Here is a 17,052-nt window from a genome sequence, read left to right on the forward strand (position 1 = left end):
GTCCTCAAGAAATATTAAGGCGCCATTGCTGAGTGAGACCTGATTAAGCTGCAAGTTGTTCTGCTTTATTTGCATAATTTCTCCCTCCAGTTCTTTAATGAAGCCTTCTGTCTCTGTTTCAGTTTTTCTTTTCTGCTGCATCTGAAGTACTTCAGCCAGCTCAGCTTGCCTTCTCTTAATGTAGTCCACCGCAGCAGTCATCACATGAGTGCTGTATGACAGTGCCTTCACTGCATTATTTCTGCTAGCCTCCACTCAGTGTTGAATCTCGCGAATTTTCTGCTGATGCGTCTGGATCATCTGACCCATGTCTTTCCTTTCTTTTGCCAGCTGGGCCTTTCCATTTGAGCCTCCTACTCCAGACTCACTGTCTTATGGGTTTTATGGCCATTGTCCTTACAGGACTTGCATACAAACATTTGTTCCACCCTGCAAACCAGCACACCCTGCTCTCCAGGTTCTCAACATGGTGGATCAGCTTGTGTTTCTTCAGGGATGAAATTCTCTGATGAGGCTCCAGATCTGTTTCACAGTAAGACATGAAACACACTAAGCAAGATTTGAGAGCTGTGCGCTTTGCCCCTGCACAGATAGCACAGAGCACATTTCCATTTCCTGCTTGTTTATGGCAGGATTTTCTTGACCTCCTCGGCCACATGAGCAGTGAAAATGTTAACCCGGAGCATTGGTCTGTTGTAGAAAGGCTCCTTACATAGTGGACAGTGGAATACAGTATTCTCACAGTCCTTGTAGTTTTTGATACAGTCAAGACAGAAGTTGTATTCCAGGGAATCAGCACAGGTGTAATGAACACATCCAGACAGATGGAACAAATGAAATTCTTGTCATCTATTAGACTACGAGCAGATGCCATGTCTGGAAAATATAAGGTGAAATTTTATTATCATCAGTGTTTGAAATCCCTGAGAAACACCAGTTAACACGAAATACAAGACTGCAAACACTATAAATTGCAGCTTTACCTGCTGTGTAGGTTTCTCAGATCTTTCAGATCTATAAAGAAAAGAAGAAACATGTGGGCTTTTCCCTCCTTTTGGTTTCTCTTTCAGCCGTTACGTCACGGTACCAGTCCCCCCCCCCCCTTTTCCTCATCTATCTGGAACAAGTTAACCCATTACAGGCTCAGTTCACTCTTGACCCAGGTTCAGAGCTTTTTTCCCTTCTAAATCCACTAGAGCTTAGTTAGAGATATAAAATGCATCCCCAGTCGACTTCAAAGGCATAAGAACAGCGATTTTCATTCAGGTGTGCATTATTCATATTATACTGTGCACTCACGTGCGTGCTTAATGTGTTCAGAAATCCCTTCCCTGCTCAATATTACAAATGAATGAAAGCTCTGAGACAGGACAACATGCTAAATTCAAAATGAATTATTGTGCATGCATGTCTGTGTGCTTTTCCATTACATGAGGGTGCTTAGTGATGGCATCTGCATGATAAACTGTAAATACACTTGCCTGTACGCTCTTCTCTGAGGAAACAAAGCTTTGGACACAAAAGCCCTCCTGCATGCATGAAGGGCTTTATCAGAGCTGAGAGAATCTGTGTAGGTTCCCTGCAGGTTTCTGTGCATTAGCAGCATCCATGTTTGATTGAATGTATTTCTGCGTCAGGGTTTTTTGCAGGAATGTCGCTGTGAGCGTATGAAAACTGGATGATGGTTGATAAGTTGGAAAACTTACACATTGTAGTTAAACCTCTAGTGATGCAACTTAATTAACCTCCACTAACCCTAACCCTAACCCTAACCCTAACCCACACTCCTGCAGTGTGGTATGCCAGTGTGGCATGTGTGCGTTCAAATATGTGTATGTGCATCAGAATTTCAGCGCTTCATTCTTCAACAGTCATGTGTTTGCTGACATCTGCAGCCTCAGCAGCCATTAATGTGTTGAGTGATTGACAATATCAAGGCATAAGGTAGATGGAATGGGACTTCGAAGGTCCAATCATACGTCATGATCCGAGTGCTCAGTATTTTGAATAATGCATGTATGCAGTTTATGTGCTCAGAAAAAAAAAGCTCCCCTGTGTGATGTTCTTGTCTGAAAATGACGGGCCACCTCTGATCAGAGCTCTCTTGAGCCACATCTTATTCCAGCCTCACCTCAATGTCTTGGTTACATAAAACATTCAAACGACATTTGGATCAGATATGGATTCTCTTTGATCCAGGTCTGTGTGGAGCTCCAGGACCCGAGCCTTTCTTCTCATCTGCAGGATCCACTGATAGGTTCATGGGAGGATGAGAGGGAGTCAGGGCTTTTCTCCTCCCATCTTTTCTTCTTCTCACTCCCTCCTTCTTTCAGCCACAGCTTTCTTCCCCCCCTCCATCCCTGCTCCTCTGACCCACTGGACTCTCACTTGTATCTGCTCCTCTCTCCTCTCTCCTCTCACCTTGAATGCATGAATAAGAGATTAGAGGAGCTCAGAGTGCTAGAGGATACAGACCTTGCTCTATTAGAATTGAATGCCTCCTGCTAGGTGTCTGCTTAGTTTTAAGCTGAGTGTAAGTCTACAGCAAAGCCTGGTCTCTATGGCACATCTTTTTGTATATCCTGAGAGGTAAACTGTACTGTACTGTGTAGTGGTGGACTGCAGGCTAAACTGTGTGATTAGATAACAAAGCATCATCATCATCATCGTCATCGTCATCATCATCATCATCATCATCATCATCATCATCATCATCATCATCATTGTCATCATTCTTCTTCTTCTTCTTCTTCTTCTTCTTCTTCTTCTTCTTCTTCTTCTTCTTATTATTATTATTATTAGGAGTAGTAGTAGTATTAGTATTGTTATTATTATATTTGGCTAAAAGCATGTGGACACCTTATCTTCCCCTTGATTAAAGGGGCCCTGTGGCATTTTCTAGTAAGTAGTATTAGTAGTATTTTTCAATTAAGTGTGTCTCACCAAAACTCCTTTTTGTGTATCCTTGATGTCTGATTAAACATTTGCAAAGATGTTCTTTAGTATTTTAATTCCAGCATTGTGTACATCCATGTTTACCCGCTGGCAGATTTCTTCTTCTCTGCTGCATATCTTGGCATGTTCCCGCCACCTGTTGGTCAGTGGAATAGTGTGACACCATTGGTAGCACTGAAACACAGCTCCATAACTCCAAAACTCCCTAGGGAATCTATAAAATATATATACAATATGTAGAATTATTCCCCCCTTTCATACTGCCTGTGTAGTGATGTTTCTACACTTGTAATAGAATCCACAAAACCCTTGTCCTGTGCAAGAGTGCAATCAGAAGTTCTGTTGAAGCTAATATAAGGCTTCAGTAGTCAGCCAAATTGAATTGGTATCTACATCCTGGCAGTCGTGTTGGTTTACTGCTAGTGTTTTTTATTATGGTAACAACACCTACATGTGACAGCAAGAAATGTCCCTCCGCCACAGCTCAGTAAGGAAACACTGTCGGTGGAGACACAAAGACAGACTTGTGTGCTTAAATGTCTGTAACTCTGGAGGATGTCCACTGTTTGACTTGTTTGATTAGTTTTGGCTGAAATGCAGAATGCATTTTTGCATGAAAAAGGAAGATTTTAGCGATTTCGTATCGTGTAGTTGGTTGGCAAAGGTACTGCTTCAAGGCCGGTATAGACAGGTGGAACGATTACAGCAATCAATACCGGTTTTTACAAGTTTTGTGTTAAGATTTTCCAGAGCCCAAGGGGATGTGATCAAATGTCTTTTGTCTGGTCAACAGTCCAAACCAAAAGCTGTTCCATTTACTGAAGCTGAAGCCAAAGAAAAGCAGGAAATAGTCACATTTAAGAAGCTGGAACCAGAGAAGCCATTTTTGAGTGAAGCCATGGAGTCGATTATCAAAATAATTGCGCATTAATTTTCTGTCGATTGACTTATCAGTTAATTGACTAATCATTGCAGCTCAACCTCACTTAGAGACAGTCTTCAGAATAATACAAGCTGTTCCTGTGTATCAGCCTATCAGTGCCCGTGGTTTTAGATGTTTAATGAGGGATTCAGCAATCATATGTGGCTATAATGTTGGTCGTGTAGTGTTACTGAGACAATAATTAATCAGTTTTTCTGTTGTTGTACTCATCAATACTCTAGCTGTTTATTAAAAGTGTTCCTTTAAAATGTGTCACTAATGGCATGAGTCCTGCCATGTGTGGAGGCCTTTTGGACTCAGCAGCGTAGATGGAAAACTCTGACAGCCCTTATTGGCAGAAATTATGTTTTTGAATCCAAAACATCACTCTTGATCTAACAGAATTTATTTAAGACACGCACAGCCATAGGAAGGGAAAATATAACCTGCCAGATTTTGTCCGTGGGCCGTATGTATGGTAGCCATGCTCAACAGTGTTGTGTGGGAGACAGAGCAGACTCAGTCACCTCCATCATTCTGGTTTGTTTACGACTTGGTCAGAGCAGAAGGTTGTGTTATTTCCAACCCCCAGACACAACAGTTCTGGAGGGAAGATAAATAATTAGTCATGAGATGAGTTTCTCCCTTCATCCATCAGCCTGGGGAACATGGCTGCCATAGGAGAGCTGAAGCCAAATGAGAGTCCTCTCCCTCCAGTGTTTTTCTTCCCCAGACGCTCACCTTTAGATTTCCCCCCTTGATAGGATGACTTTGAAACGCTCAGAAGCGTGTGAGGACGATTCCATCTTTGTCAGGGTGTTCGCGGATTAAAAGCATTTTTTTCTCCGTTCTCTCTTGTTAAAAGCAGTGCTTTTAGCATCGCAAAGAAGGAGCACAGACACTGCTTTACCTTTTCAGCAAAATTGCCTGTCAGAGTCGAAACACTGAACCTGAGTTGCAAGTCAGTTCAAAGTACATCTTGTATGAGGCAATTCGTGCCATTAAAACCTTCAGCTGTAGCATCTCATCTTTTCTCGACTCAGATCTTTTCTCATCTTCTTCAGCTGTGTAGAGGAAGATTTTTCGGCTTTGTGGAGTCATATGAGGAGAAATGGATGAATGTGGGACACCAGCAGCTGAGAAGTTATTCAAAGTTCATTAAGTGACACATTGATACCAAAATAGGAAATTAATCACGAATTCCCACCTGATTGTTGCCACAGGAGAAGCCTGTCGCTGTCGGTGGAGGAGTCTGTTTTGTGTCTGGGGAATGTTTTTAATATGTCCAAGTGTGAGAAACTCTTTGAGTGCTCAGTGTTCTGTGAATTGTATCAGTGCTGCTCCTCTGCATTGAAATCAAACTGGACGTTTTCTTGAACCCCGAGTGTTGCCTGGAGATTTAAAGGATCAGAAAGCTTATTTCCAATTGTAAAGGTAGTCGAGCTATTTTATCTACGCTCTTATTCATTAAGCGTGTGGTGACTGTTGGATTTACACCACTGTGTGAGATGGCCTCGAAAACTCCTGAGGAGTTAGTTTCTCTGATAGGCCGCTTCAACCGCTGAATTATTCATTTGTGCTATTTTCCAGACTCGGTGTCCGTGACTGAATTGAATGATTGAAGACTCAATAAGGTAAAATATTTTGGGTGTTACAGAGGTCAAAAACTCCCCTGAGTTTGCTGTTTGTGGACTGTGAGACATTTTTGCTTCCATCATTTTTGTTGAATTGTTAAACATTTTTCCATAAACTTTGGAATGCATATACGCACTGTACACAATGTGAATACTGCCTTCTGTGTTAGTAGCATTTTTTTTTTTATTTTAGTGGTTCTTCAACTTTGTGACATCTTGCTTTTTTATTCTCTTTATTGTTATTTGGAGTTTACAGCATTTTGCTCATTTAAGCGATCCAGTACAAACTGTGGTTAAACTGTATGGGAGCAGTTTCAATCTGTGAGACTGATTGTTGTTTCTGCTCCCCTGTGTCATTCTCATTGCTTCCATTCTTTTCCAACGTCATTTACCTTAGTGAGCTTCTACTTTATCTTCCATTTCCAAAGCAACAGTCCTCTCCTCATTTTGCAGCACCCACCTCTGAAATCCTCTCTTTCTGTCTGTACATTTCTTTTTTTCAGTCACTCTCTCTAACTTCAGCCACATTTAATGACTCTGAGCTGCAGCCTTTCCTTGGCTGTCACAGAGGGGCTTTTAACAAGGTCCTGCACTCCTTTTGCTCTTTCCTCCTCATTTTACCATGCTGTCGCCACTTTCCTCCCTTTCCCCCTGTAATTTCGCCTTTCTCTGAGGGTAAAGTGTACAGGTGCTTAAGTGGGGGGAGCAATGGGAAGTCAGTAGTGCCTTTTTGCCTTTTATTAGGCAAGAGCCTGCACATTTCACATCCTTTTTCCAAATTTGAATTGGCTTAATGTATAGGCATATATTGCATGAAGATTTTGTATTTTAGTTAATTCCTAATTAAAAAAAACAAGCTTACACATCCCTGAAATACTATGCACGCACTGCGACCAGTCAATTAATGATTAATACTTCATCTTCAGCAAAGCAGCCAATTTATTGTTTCTGTCTCTTTTCTGAATTTCTTCATCATCCAACTATCAACTGAGACAATAAACAGAAGATTCATCAACAATAAAAATAATTGGAAGTTGCAGCACAAGTGTGCTTTTTGGATGGAGGGATGGGTGGAACGTATGTAACTGAAGTATGTCTCTGTTAATACGTTAATACACATGTGCGTGTGTTTGTTTGGAGATGAATGGAGATCTGATGTCCTTGGGCTTTTATTTGTATTCATAACAAACAAGGAAATTAAAGCCAAATAAATCACCTCAGGCTCCCTGCATTTCAATTATAGACAGTATAAAAGAGTTATTGATCCATAGCAGGGGAGACACACAGAGAGGCAGAGAGATAGTTAAATACTCATCAGTCGTCACACTCCTATAAGGTTTGGTAAATCTGTTCCTTAATTGATTTTTAGGAGGAGGCAAAAGCCAGTGAGCTTCGGCTGACAAGTGAAACAGTTCAAAGTATTGGTGTGTTAATCTGAAATAAATTCGCTTGCATATTCCTCTGTACTCTTTCTCCAGTAATCTATATCATCCTAATGTGTTGTCCTAGAAAGCCCCTGCGGTTTCTGGTGTTCCATCATCTTTAAGCTGCAGTAAAGAGCACGGAGGGCCGACTGCAGGTTCATTCAGTGTTCCACCTGACCATGATTAATGTGAGAAATGCCCGGTTCACACCTAAACCACAGAGCTTCCCCACCCCACCCCATCTCACTGCTTCCATCATCTTTATCCCCTCTCTACATTGGTCTGGCATTCGGATGCAGTGTGTTCAGCCGTCCATGCAGTGCAGAAGCTCCAGAGGTCAACTAGCCATTTCCCAGATGTCCTGTAAGACTCTCATAGGCCCAGGAGCCCAAAGGGTCAAGGGGGGTGGACTGTTAACATTTCTTGCTGGAAATGAACAACTACACAGACACACAAAGTGACTACAAAGAGATACACAACTACTACAAGTAGAAACAAAATGACTACAGAGAGACGCAAAATGACTACAAAAACACAAAAAACCAGGAGATGCAAAACGACCACAAAGAGACACAAAATGTTGACAAAGATGCAGAAAAGCTACAAAGACACAAAACAACCATGAAGACACATGAAGGGATCACAAAGTCAAGCACAATGACCACAACATGACACAAAAGACATAAAACAGCCACAAAGAGAGGCAACACCACTACAAAGAGACAGAGAGCAACCAGAATGACACACAAAACGATCACAATGAGGCACAGAATAGTGACAGAGACACAAAACAACTACAACAAGAGAAAGAGCATTTTCCAAATGATGCAGCCTTTTTGGTTATAGTCACTTTGTGTCTCTTTCAGTTGTTCTTAACGAAGGAGGAGCGAGCGGTCTTTTACATATTTATGCCCAATGGCCCATCGTCTCACAATCCATCCATGTCTAGTTCCTTCTTTCATTGCTTCCTTCTTAGTTTTTTCTTTCTTTTTGTCCCTCTTTTTTTCTGTATACTGTCTTCCTTCAGTCCCATCTGTCTCCCCTTAGTGTCCCCTGTAATGCCGCAGACGCTCTTTGTGAAAGATGGAGGAGATCACAGAGGATTTCTATCTACCTGACCCCAGCGTGCCCTTCATCTTCCTCTCACAGCTTGATCTATCACACACAAGTGCTTTTTATTGTTGTTTGGCAGCTGGATCTTGGCCCATGGCTCTACTTGTCTCTCTCAGCCCCTCTCATTATGACTGTGAGCCCCGCTCTGTTGGGAATAAGCCAACATATTTGCATTTCCTCTGTACTACGTTTTTGGCTTTTGCAAAACCCCACTCAACCTCAAAGCCTGTATTCTTTCTGATATTGTGATACAGGAGCTCTATGATCAGGTAAAGGTTATTCATAAAGAAATTGTTGTGATAAAAGCTATTGTGTAAGACTCCACGATCCTCTCCCTGCTCTCTTGAAATATTTATTATCAGCTCTTAAATGGTTTTCCACCAAGCAAAATTGCAGCACTTTACAGAGGCAGTATTGTGATGCTGCTGTTTTGGAAGCCTTGTGGATTTGACTCAGAGACTCCGCTTGCTCCTTGATGCTTATTTTGGCTTTGTCGCTGTCTATCCTTAACACTTCAGAGCAACAGATGTCCACTGTGCTGAGAAAACGTAATCGTCTGCTTGACAAACTTCTCAATGTGAAAGAATCAAATTCCTCCAAGAAGTGCAGCTCGTCTTCCTTCATGACTGTCTTTGTCTCTGACCTTTTCACACACATATGACAACCTCAAAATTTCCTCTGAAAGGCTTCATCATCTGCTGCACTGAATACAGTCTACACCAAATTCTTCTCATGATCTGAGTATATTCACATATTACTCTCACCGGATTGTTTTAGAGGTACACAGTATCTCCAAAATATTAGTTTATTAATTCAGTAGAAATGAATATTACAGGAAAATGAGGGATGTTTTGATTTGGCCTTGCTCCCACTGCTTTTGGATTAAAAAGCTCAATCACAAGTGTACAAATCAAGTGCATTGTCCTACGTACAGTAGATAGACAATGGTCAAGGTGTACAGTCATCTCTTTCTGCTAATCTCCTGGACAACTTGGCAGTGACAACAAGTCCTGTCTCTTTGAAGTGTCAGTTCATATATATTAGGAGGGCCGGAGGGTGTTGTAGCATCGCAATGTTTGTGTCAACACAACAGTCACTTTGTTAAGAGCCTTTTAACATTCCCCTGCTGCAGCTTATGGCTGTCCTTTCCCCTCAGGTTGTTGTATAATAAGGAGGTGTTGTTCATTTAATCGGAACTTACAGCAGATGAGTAGACTGTTCACTCTTAAGGGGTGGTGTACTGTTACAGTATTGATTGGGGCTTAACAGGCTCTCATCCAAAAGGCAGACAACTATCTATTTTCAATACATCGCATGAATTATACAAATTAATATTTTAACCCTGAATGAGATGCCTTGAATTAATTTTAGAATCCGGCCAAATTTCCTCCAGAATTTGGGCATCACCACCCCTGATTAATGACACAAGTGATCACAGACTGACGACTCGACAAATACTGGCTGAAACAGGTGAGTCTTGATTGCTTGATTGAGCAGCTGTGCTCAGGAGGAGAGGAGGCTGGGACCAACCTGTCGGCCACACCCTGCAGTGACACAGACTCTGACATGACAGACAGGGGAGACAACAGGAGGGGAAAACACAGGAGCACGATGGGGAGAATGAGGGGAGTCAGCAGATTTACATGTTGCAGCGAGACTTCAGCAGGGGCCGAGTATTTTGGTCAGAGGGCCAGATTTGGGCCACAGGTCGCCGTTTGCCCAGCGTCTTACTCGTGATATTCTTGTCTGTGATCCAGAGCTCTAGAAGAAGAAAGGTCAACCATTAAAACAATAACAATGACCTCGATTCTGATGGGTTTAATGGATAAGGCAGCTGACCATAGCTACATACCTCATGACTCTTACCTCTGCTCACAGAGGGCACAGGTGGTGTATCACTCTGTGCTGACTGATGGTAATGGACTGGTGAGATGGATGGACTGGCACTCTCTGATAGGCCAGCCGAAGGTTAAGCCCATGTCGTATTTTTTCCCCCATCTTGTAGAAGCTTCTGCGTTCAGGTCAGGCTGTCGAGTTTCTCCATCAAGTTTGATGACACGTGACAGTCTATGACATGCCGGTCTCTGCTGATGAACACTTGTGTGTGACCATGTGTGCCGCTGTTGCCTTCAGGGACCATAAAGTGCCACTCATTCTTTCTGTCCAACCTTGGTTTGTCAGTGTAGCGTGCAAGAGAAATGGACACCTTGGCAGCTGCTTTAAAACAATCTTCGTGTTTTAAAGCGATCACTGCCAATTAGGAAAGAACTAATTAGCATCTCTAATAACCCACAAGCTTTACTTTAAAAAAATCTCTCCAGACATGTTCTAAAACACAAAAATATAATCTGGTGTCAATGACATTTCCCAGAATCTATGAATATGCAGATATGCTGCTCACAAGGTGTCTCTACTCTCAGTGTATGTGCACTGGAAACTTCTAGTTTCTGCATTACGCTAAACTTGCAGTGATTTAAGGTGAGCACATTTCCGCCTTCAGCAGATGAAGTGAAAGCAAACTCTGTTCATACATCATTCTGCACACTGAGCCAAAACTTCCAATTGAATGAACAGTCATAAAGATCGGTTCTCGTCGAATAACAACACAGTAGCCAACACTCTGCATCAGTTCCAGGTCGCAACCCGGTCCTCGCCAATCACGGACAAAACACAATTTAATTTCAGCTGGGCTTTAAATCAAAATCTTTTTCAACACGCAGATTTTCAGTTAGTTTCCTTCACATCCGCTGAGACAAAATAAGACATCATTGGAGACCCACTTTTCACCTTCCAGAAAACCCACTATAGTCTGTGAAACATTGTTAAAACACAATCATTTGTGCTGTGAAATCTCTAATTCCTTCTGTTTCTGTTTCTCTTTCACACCAATAAATGTAGAAAGCCGCTTCTTATCACAAATAGATAATGAGTAAATGTGGCATTTTGGCAATTATCGAGTATCAGGAGGGTTCAGAAATATTCACAGCTTTTTCAGAGTTTGTTGAAAGAGGCTGAGAGATTTGCACTTTTTAAGACAGCCCACGCCTCCCACCTCCCCCGTCGCAGCATCCCATCATCTGCAGTTACTGCGACAATAGATTCAGAGTTGTGTGGATGGAGAGGCATGGAAGATGGGAGGTCTGTTTTGTTCACCTTAACTGTTGACATTTTCTCTGACTTCCTCCTGATTGGCTGAATCCTGTGCTGTAATTAGGTGGAAGCGCTGAAGCAGTAGTTAGATAATCACAGCTAACCTGAATAGACAAAATGAAAGCCTCTGGATGCTTTTTTTCTGCAAAGCATTTGTAGCTCAAGTCATGAAAAGGCCACATAATAGCAAGAGATTTGCTGCAACACACCTTTACTTTTGCCCTCATGTGGCTGCTTAAATCCTCGATGTCATTATATCATGGTTCTGTATATTGTGGCCTTCAGGGCATTGGGCTATTTCCCAAAAAATCACCCCCTTACTGTGACCCTTTCTGAGTTTCTCCATCTGGCTGCCTTCTGAAACTAGAGTATTTTCCTGGAAATGGCCATTCTACACTACCGCTTTTCAGTGTTCAGTGTATAGATTTAAAAGAGACTGACAAAAATATCTCATGTTTAGACTCGAATTTCTGCAAAGAGGGTTTTTGTTGCCTTCTCAATAGCACAGTTTCCATCTCTGTGATTGTAATCTCTTTTGCTACACGAAGAAACTTTGCACCGAGGATTACTTTGTGAAATCTCATTGGTTGCAGGAGATGACCATATAATGAGTTAATTGGACTTGTGAAAGACCTGTGATTCCTTTTATTGATAAATAGATTGCAGAGCAGCCATTAGGTGGGAGACAGATCCATTACATGGCAACACTCTCTGCAGTCAACAGCGTCTAACTGATGGAAATGGCTGTGAAATGTGTGGATCTATCTTTCACGTGCTTTATGTGATCAGGGAAAAATTCAGTTCCAAGCCTACACCCGTTGTGTATTAACATTTACTGTACAGCACGTGGGAGCTCCTGGTATTCCAGCTCCTCTGTGGAGCTCCAGTGGACTCTCGTGTTGTTGTGAATCAATATCTTAGGCAGGATCTAATTTCTCTTGTCTGTTTTTGTCTTTTCTTGCAAACTCCTGGGAAATGGAAAACCTGGAGATAGACACTGGTGAATGGATCAAATAGACAGTCTGTAGTGTTGCCGTGTTTCCTTGTAAAGTTGCACCGTGAAACATGATGAACACCAAACTTAAAGTAACTTTTCCCAAGGTCTTGCACATCCTTTCGACATCAATCAGCATTGTTACCTTCGAGTTTGACATTAAAAGATAGGGAATACTCCAGCTGATTTCACTTCTCCAAGGTACCTTCATCCCCTGACAACTGATAAAAGATGATTTATGTTGCTCTCACCTTTGATGAAGCAATATCACACCAAATTGATGAAGGCTTTTTGCGTGAAATTTTCTGGCTTTTTCTATTCAGTCAGACTTTGTGGATACCCCATGTTCAGTCAGAATGACATTTTTGGGATTTGCCAACCAATATCCCCCCAAATGTCTGAGACAGTCAGAAATATAGCCCTGTCTTCTCACAAAACTAAAAATAAAGCCTTGATCGTGTTAGACATCATCATCTAGCTCTGTACAGGTGGTACATTCACTCTCTTTCTCATGGACACTGAGGCAGAACTGCTGTTTGCTGACATGATGTCTTGAACCTTGTTCCTCCATCTGTTGTGTGGTGTAGTAGAGAAGTATTTCTACTCACTAAGCCACCCTGCTGACAAAGGGTTAGGGTTACAAGAAACAACACTGTTTCACTGCACAAAAATGAAAATTGCTGGTTCTGCTGTGGTTTAATTGAACATGTCTGAACCTTTGTTTTCTGGCCCGGTATGGGAGGCCTTAACCTGTCAGCTCAGTCTGTTTTTTCAGTAAGTCTGCAGCAGAACTAAGAGACAGAGTCTTCCTCTCCAAGCTCCACAAGACTCTTGCAAGAGCATATCAGCAAGCGCTGAACCATAAATGTGCATGTACACTCATAGCAGGTTTCTCACCCTTGAAGGAGAAGTTGTTTCTTGCCTTTTTGCACTGCGGTAACTGAGCTTCGGAGCATCTGTATGTGTATTTCTTTTTCTTGTTGGCTGATGTTTGCTGTGTGTTGTCATTTGTAACTTTGTTGCCATTCATCACTCAGCCGACTCTGCAGGGAAGATGCCCTAATGTCAAACATATGTGCAAGCAACGAAGTGATGGATAACTTCTTGAAATTCAGACAATTAGTGTGGTGACATTTGCTTAAAAAAACACTCTATGGGTGTCTGCTGGTATAGTGAGGATTCCATGTGACAGTGACTTTCAAGCATACTGTGGACTGATGTTATTAGTTTCTTTCTCCTTTAGTTCATTTAAAGTGTTGTTTATGTGATTGCGAACATGCAAACAGCAGGTATTTAACATGCATTTACAGTACATTCAAATACCTCTATTAGATACTGCAGTTTCTGTACTCTATCCTTTCGGAATTTGGCGACTGCGCCATTGCATGAGGGGCTGCGTAAATATTTCTTGAGCAAGTGTGTTTGCTTTTTGCTTTGTACAAAAATAACTTAGCTAAAGGTTGAGATCAGGTGTGACAATTGCTGTTTTTGTCTCTAAACATAAAGAATAAAGGTAGTCCAGCATGAGGCTGAAAAATCTGAATAAACGAGGCACGGCTAAGATATGAGGTGCCTGAAAGTCAGACGTTTTTTACAGTTTTTAAATAGTTGAAATAGAAGAAACCCCCCTTTACGTCTGTCTAGAAGATCGAATTAACTAGTCCAGTGTAATCTTAAAGTTGTCACCACAAGGTAAACATTTGCAAAGAAGTACTGTATGAACGCTGTAGAGTACTGGAACAAAGTTTTACCAACAGATGAGACACAGATCAACCAGGCAAAGAGCCAAGAAACAAACAGCTGAGCCTCATTAGAGATGTACTAAATATTTGCCGATGTCCTCTGGTTGTAGGCTCAAGAAAATTCTGGACAGGGATTTGCAGTCAATAATAATAATTTTATAGATATAGATATTTTATAGATATTTCATAGACATTTACATTAACCGATCCACCATGTCTCTGTTGCTTAAAATTAGAGCAACAGCGACAGTCACTACACGGTTTATCTGATATGAGTGTAAACATCCTGAAATTGAGAGAGTTAAGTACTAAAACATCATAGTGTTGTGTTTTAAGCAGTTCAAAAGAGGAGCCAAATGCAGAACACCACGCAGGCGGGTGTAAGAAGTAAAAGGCGAGCTTTAACAACATAAAGCTGATTCCAGCGAACAAAACTGGCAAGCAACAAAGACTTAAGGAGCAGGCTGAGACAAAACCAAGAACGCAAGAGAAGCACAGAAACAGCTTAAAATAAACTGGAATGACACAAGGAACACAAGCAACGAACACAGATGGCCTGAAGATACAAAGACTTAATACACAAGAGGTTAATTAACTGATGAAACTCGGGTGTCAGAGAAAAGCAGGCAGGATAACACACAAAGACAGGAAGTAGAACAAAACATAACATGTGAGGAGAGTGAACTTTCAGCATAAAACAGGAAATAAACTAGAACCCCAAAACCATCGCACCTAGACATGTCATTTCAAATTCAATGCAATGGAGAGCCAAAACACACAAAAACACTGTTGTCCTTATATATTCTGACTGCTCTGTACTTTTCAATATGTGGACTATTTTCCGAACCACAGTGTTGTAAATTGTTGGATGAACTTTGTATGCAACCATTAGTTTCAGTTCCACATAGGAATAAAATTGCGTAGACTTGAAACTACTTCAGATAGATAATTCATCACAGTCAGAGTTACATTATTGGTAGGTGGTAAAGCGCTTCAAAACATTTATAGTATTCTCTCTCAGTCATTGTGTGGGAAGCTCTGGCATCCATGATCCATCATTTGAGGCAGCTGCCGAGGACCAGTACATATATGACTTATATGAAAGGTTGATATTTTGCAGCCAACTCTCACGTGAACACACCATCCCCAAAGAAAACTCATTTTTTAACTACATCATCGTACAAAAATAAAGTAATCATGACCAGTAGTTGAAAGTAAGTACATGTAGTCAAGACCTGTAACTGCATTCAGTAGTAGTAGTAGTACATTACTCAGTATATAAGATATGTATTTTTATAGATTTAACTACCCAAAAGTATGATGATGTTAAAATTAACTTAACCTTGACAGCAGTAAAACGCTGCATAACATGTCCATGTCCATAAATCAGTTATATTAGTATTAGTACTGTCAATCGATTAAAATATTTAATTGCGATCAATCTCATGAATGTCATAGTTAACTCATGATTAATCGCAAATTAATCACACATTTTCATCTATTCTACATGTCCCTTGAATTATGATGATAATGGTGTTAATGGTGATAATTCAGTTCACACCAACAATACACACAGATAACTTTGGTCTTGTCAGTCGACCCATCTGGCAAATTTTTGAAACTAAACTTTCCATTCATAATCTTGTTCGCATCCATTTTGGCGTTTCGCGCTTGACATCCACACAAACCGGTAGCCTACTCCTTTATAGCTAGCAAGCGGGCAAGACCAAACATATGCGTGAGGCGGGCCTATTGTTTTGTTCCCGGTTTACAATCGGATCCTGTAGATTTTCTTACGGTACTAGCAGTGGCCACAGCTTATAAGAAACTACAAGTTCACTAGGTCTCAAAAAACGTTAATCTCGCGATAAAAAATGACGCCGTTAAAATTGATGTGCGTTAATGTGTTAATAACGCAATACTTTTGACAGCACTAATTAGTTTAAATCAGCTAATTAGTATTTTCACTTTTTTTATAGTTTAAGTACATTTTACTGCCTGTACTTTTGTAAGATTTTCATGCAGGACTTTTCCTTGTAATCTCAGTACTTTTTCCTCCACTGACAAAGCACAAATAAACGACGAATAACATCAGTTGAAATGGACATGAATTCACATATTCTAGTTTACGGTACTATTGTCTATATTGTATTTTGGACATTTTTTCACACATATCTTTAGACTCTTCACTGTTGCTTTGATTAGTTTCCATAAGAAGTCATATCACTGCTTTTAACTTCTGTGAATTTGATGCTACTATCACAAGCTGGCCACTGAAAATCACAAGATAATGTGAAGTCTCTGCACAACTCTTTCGCAGAAATGATAACGTTTATCTTGAGAAATGATTTTTGGTCTCTGATGTCTGCCAATTGAGTGAATTCAAGCACACTGAGTATAATAATGACTTTTATTTGCCCGGTCTCCCTCATGTTTGATTAAACTGTTGAAGAGTTCTGATGAAACAGGCTCGATTTCTTTTTGGAAGGCAAACCTTCTTGAAAGGAATCCACACGGAAATAATTGAAAACCTCAACACTAATGATGAAGAAATAAACATAAGTTTATTGCTCTAACAGATTCCCATCTGATGGTACCCTTGATCTGTGAAATTGGGAAAACTCGTCTGCCAGCGTTTACATGCAACTGATTTTTGACCAGTCTGTGTTTCCCAGAGGAAACATTTGCGTGGACAATTCTTTGAATATTGCTAATGTGAACACTTTTAAATGTTGGAACCATATGTGTGCACATTTGGTCGAATTTTCTTCCAGGATTCACCTCTCTGTGCTCATGGCTCCTGCATTGCCCGGTTAAAATCCGTTTACTTTAAGAGGCTATCCGAATTATCTGCCCATTTACCTTCTTCAAACATTTATCCAGCCACTATTTGCCTTCCTCATACTATATCTAAAATACAGTGATGTTGTTTTTATAAATCAATGCTGTAACAGATGGCCGCCTAATAAGCCTCAGAATTTGAATCTTACACCATAGCTGCACTGCTACAGCTACTGAGGTGTGGCATGATTATCAGACTGACTGAGATCTGGAAAGATATCAGGGTTTATTTCAAGATGATGTATCAATAAAGGCCTTTCCTCTGCTGGCAAATCTA

At 40.9% G+C, this 17,052-nt stretch overlaps 1 protein-coding gene across 2 annotated transcripts in view; it reads left to right on the forward strand.

The window, feature by feature from the left end:
* LOC139331202 (ecto-NOX disulfide-thiol exchanger 2-like) overlaps positions 1-17,052 on the forward strand; it is a 160,337-nt gene that overhangs the window by 55,517 nt on the left and 87,768 nt on the right. The gene's annotated exons all lie outside the window — the stretch shown is intronic.

Source organism: Chaetodon trifascialis, chromosome 5 (assembly GCF_039877785.1).
Source record: "Chaetodon trifascialis isolate fChaTrf1 chromosome 5, fChaTrf1.hap1, whole genome shotgun sequence".
NCBI lineage: Eukaryota > Metazoa > Chordata > Actinopteri > Chaetodontiformes > Chaetodontidae > Chaetodon > Chaetodon trifascialis.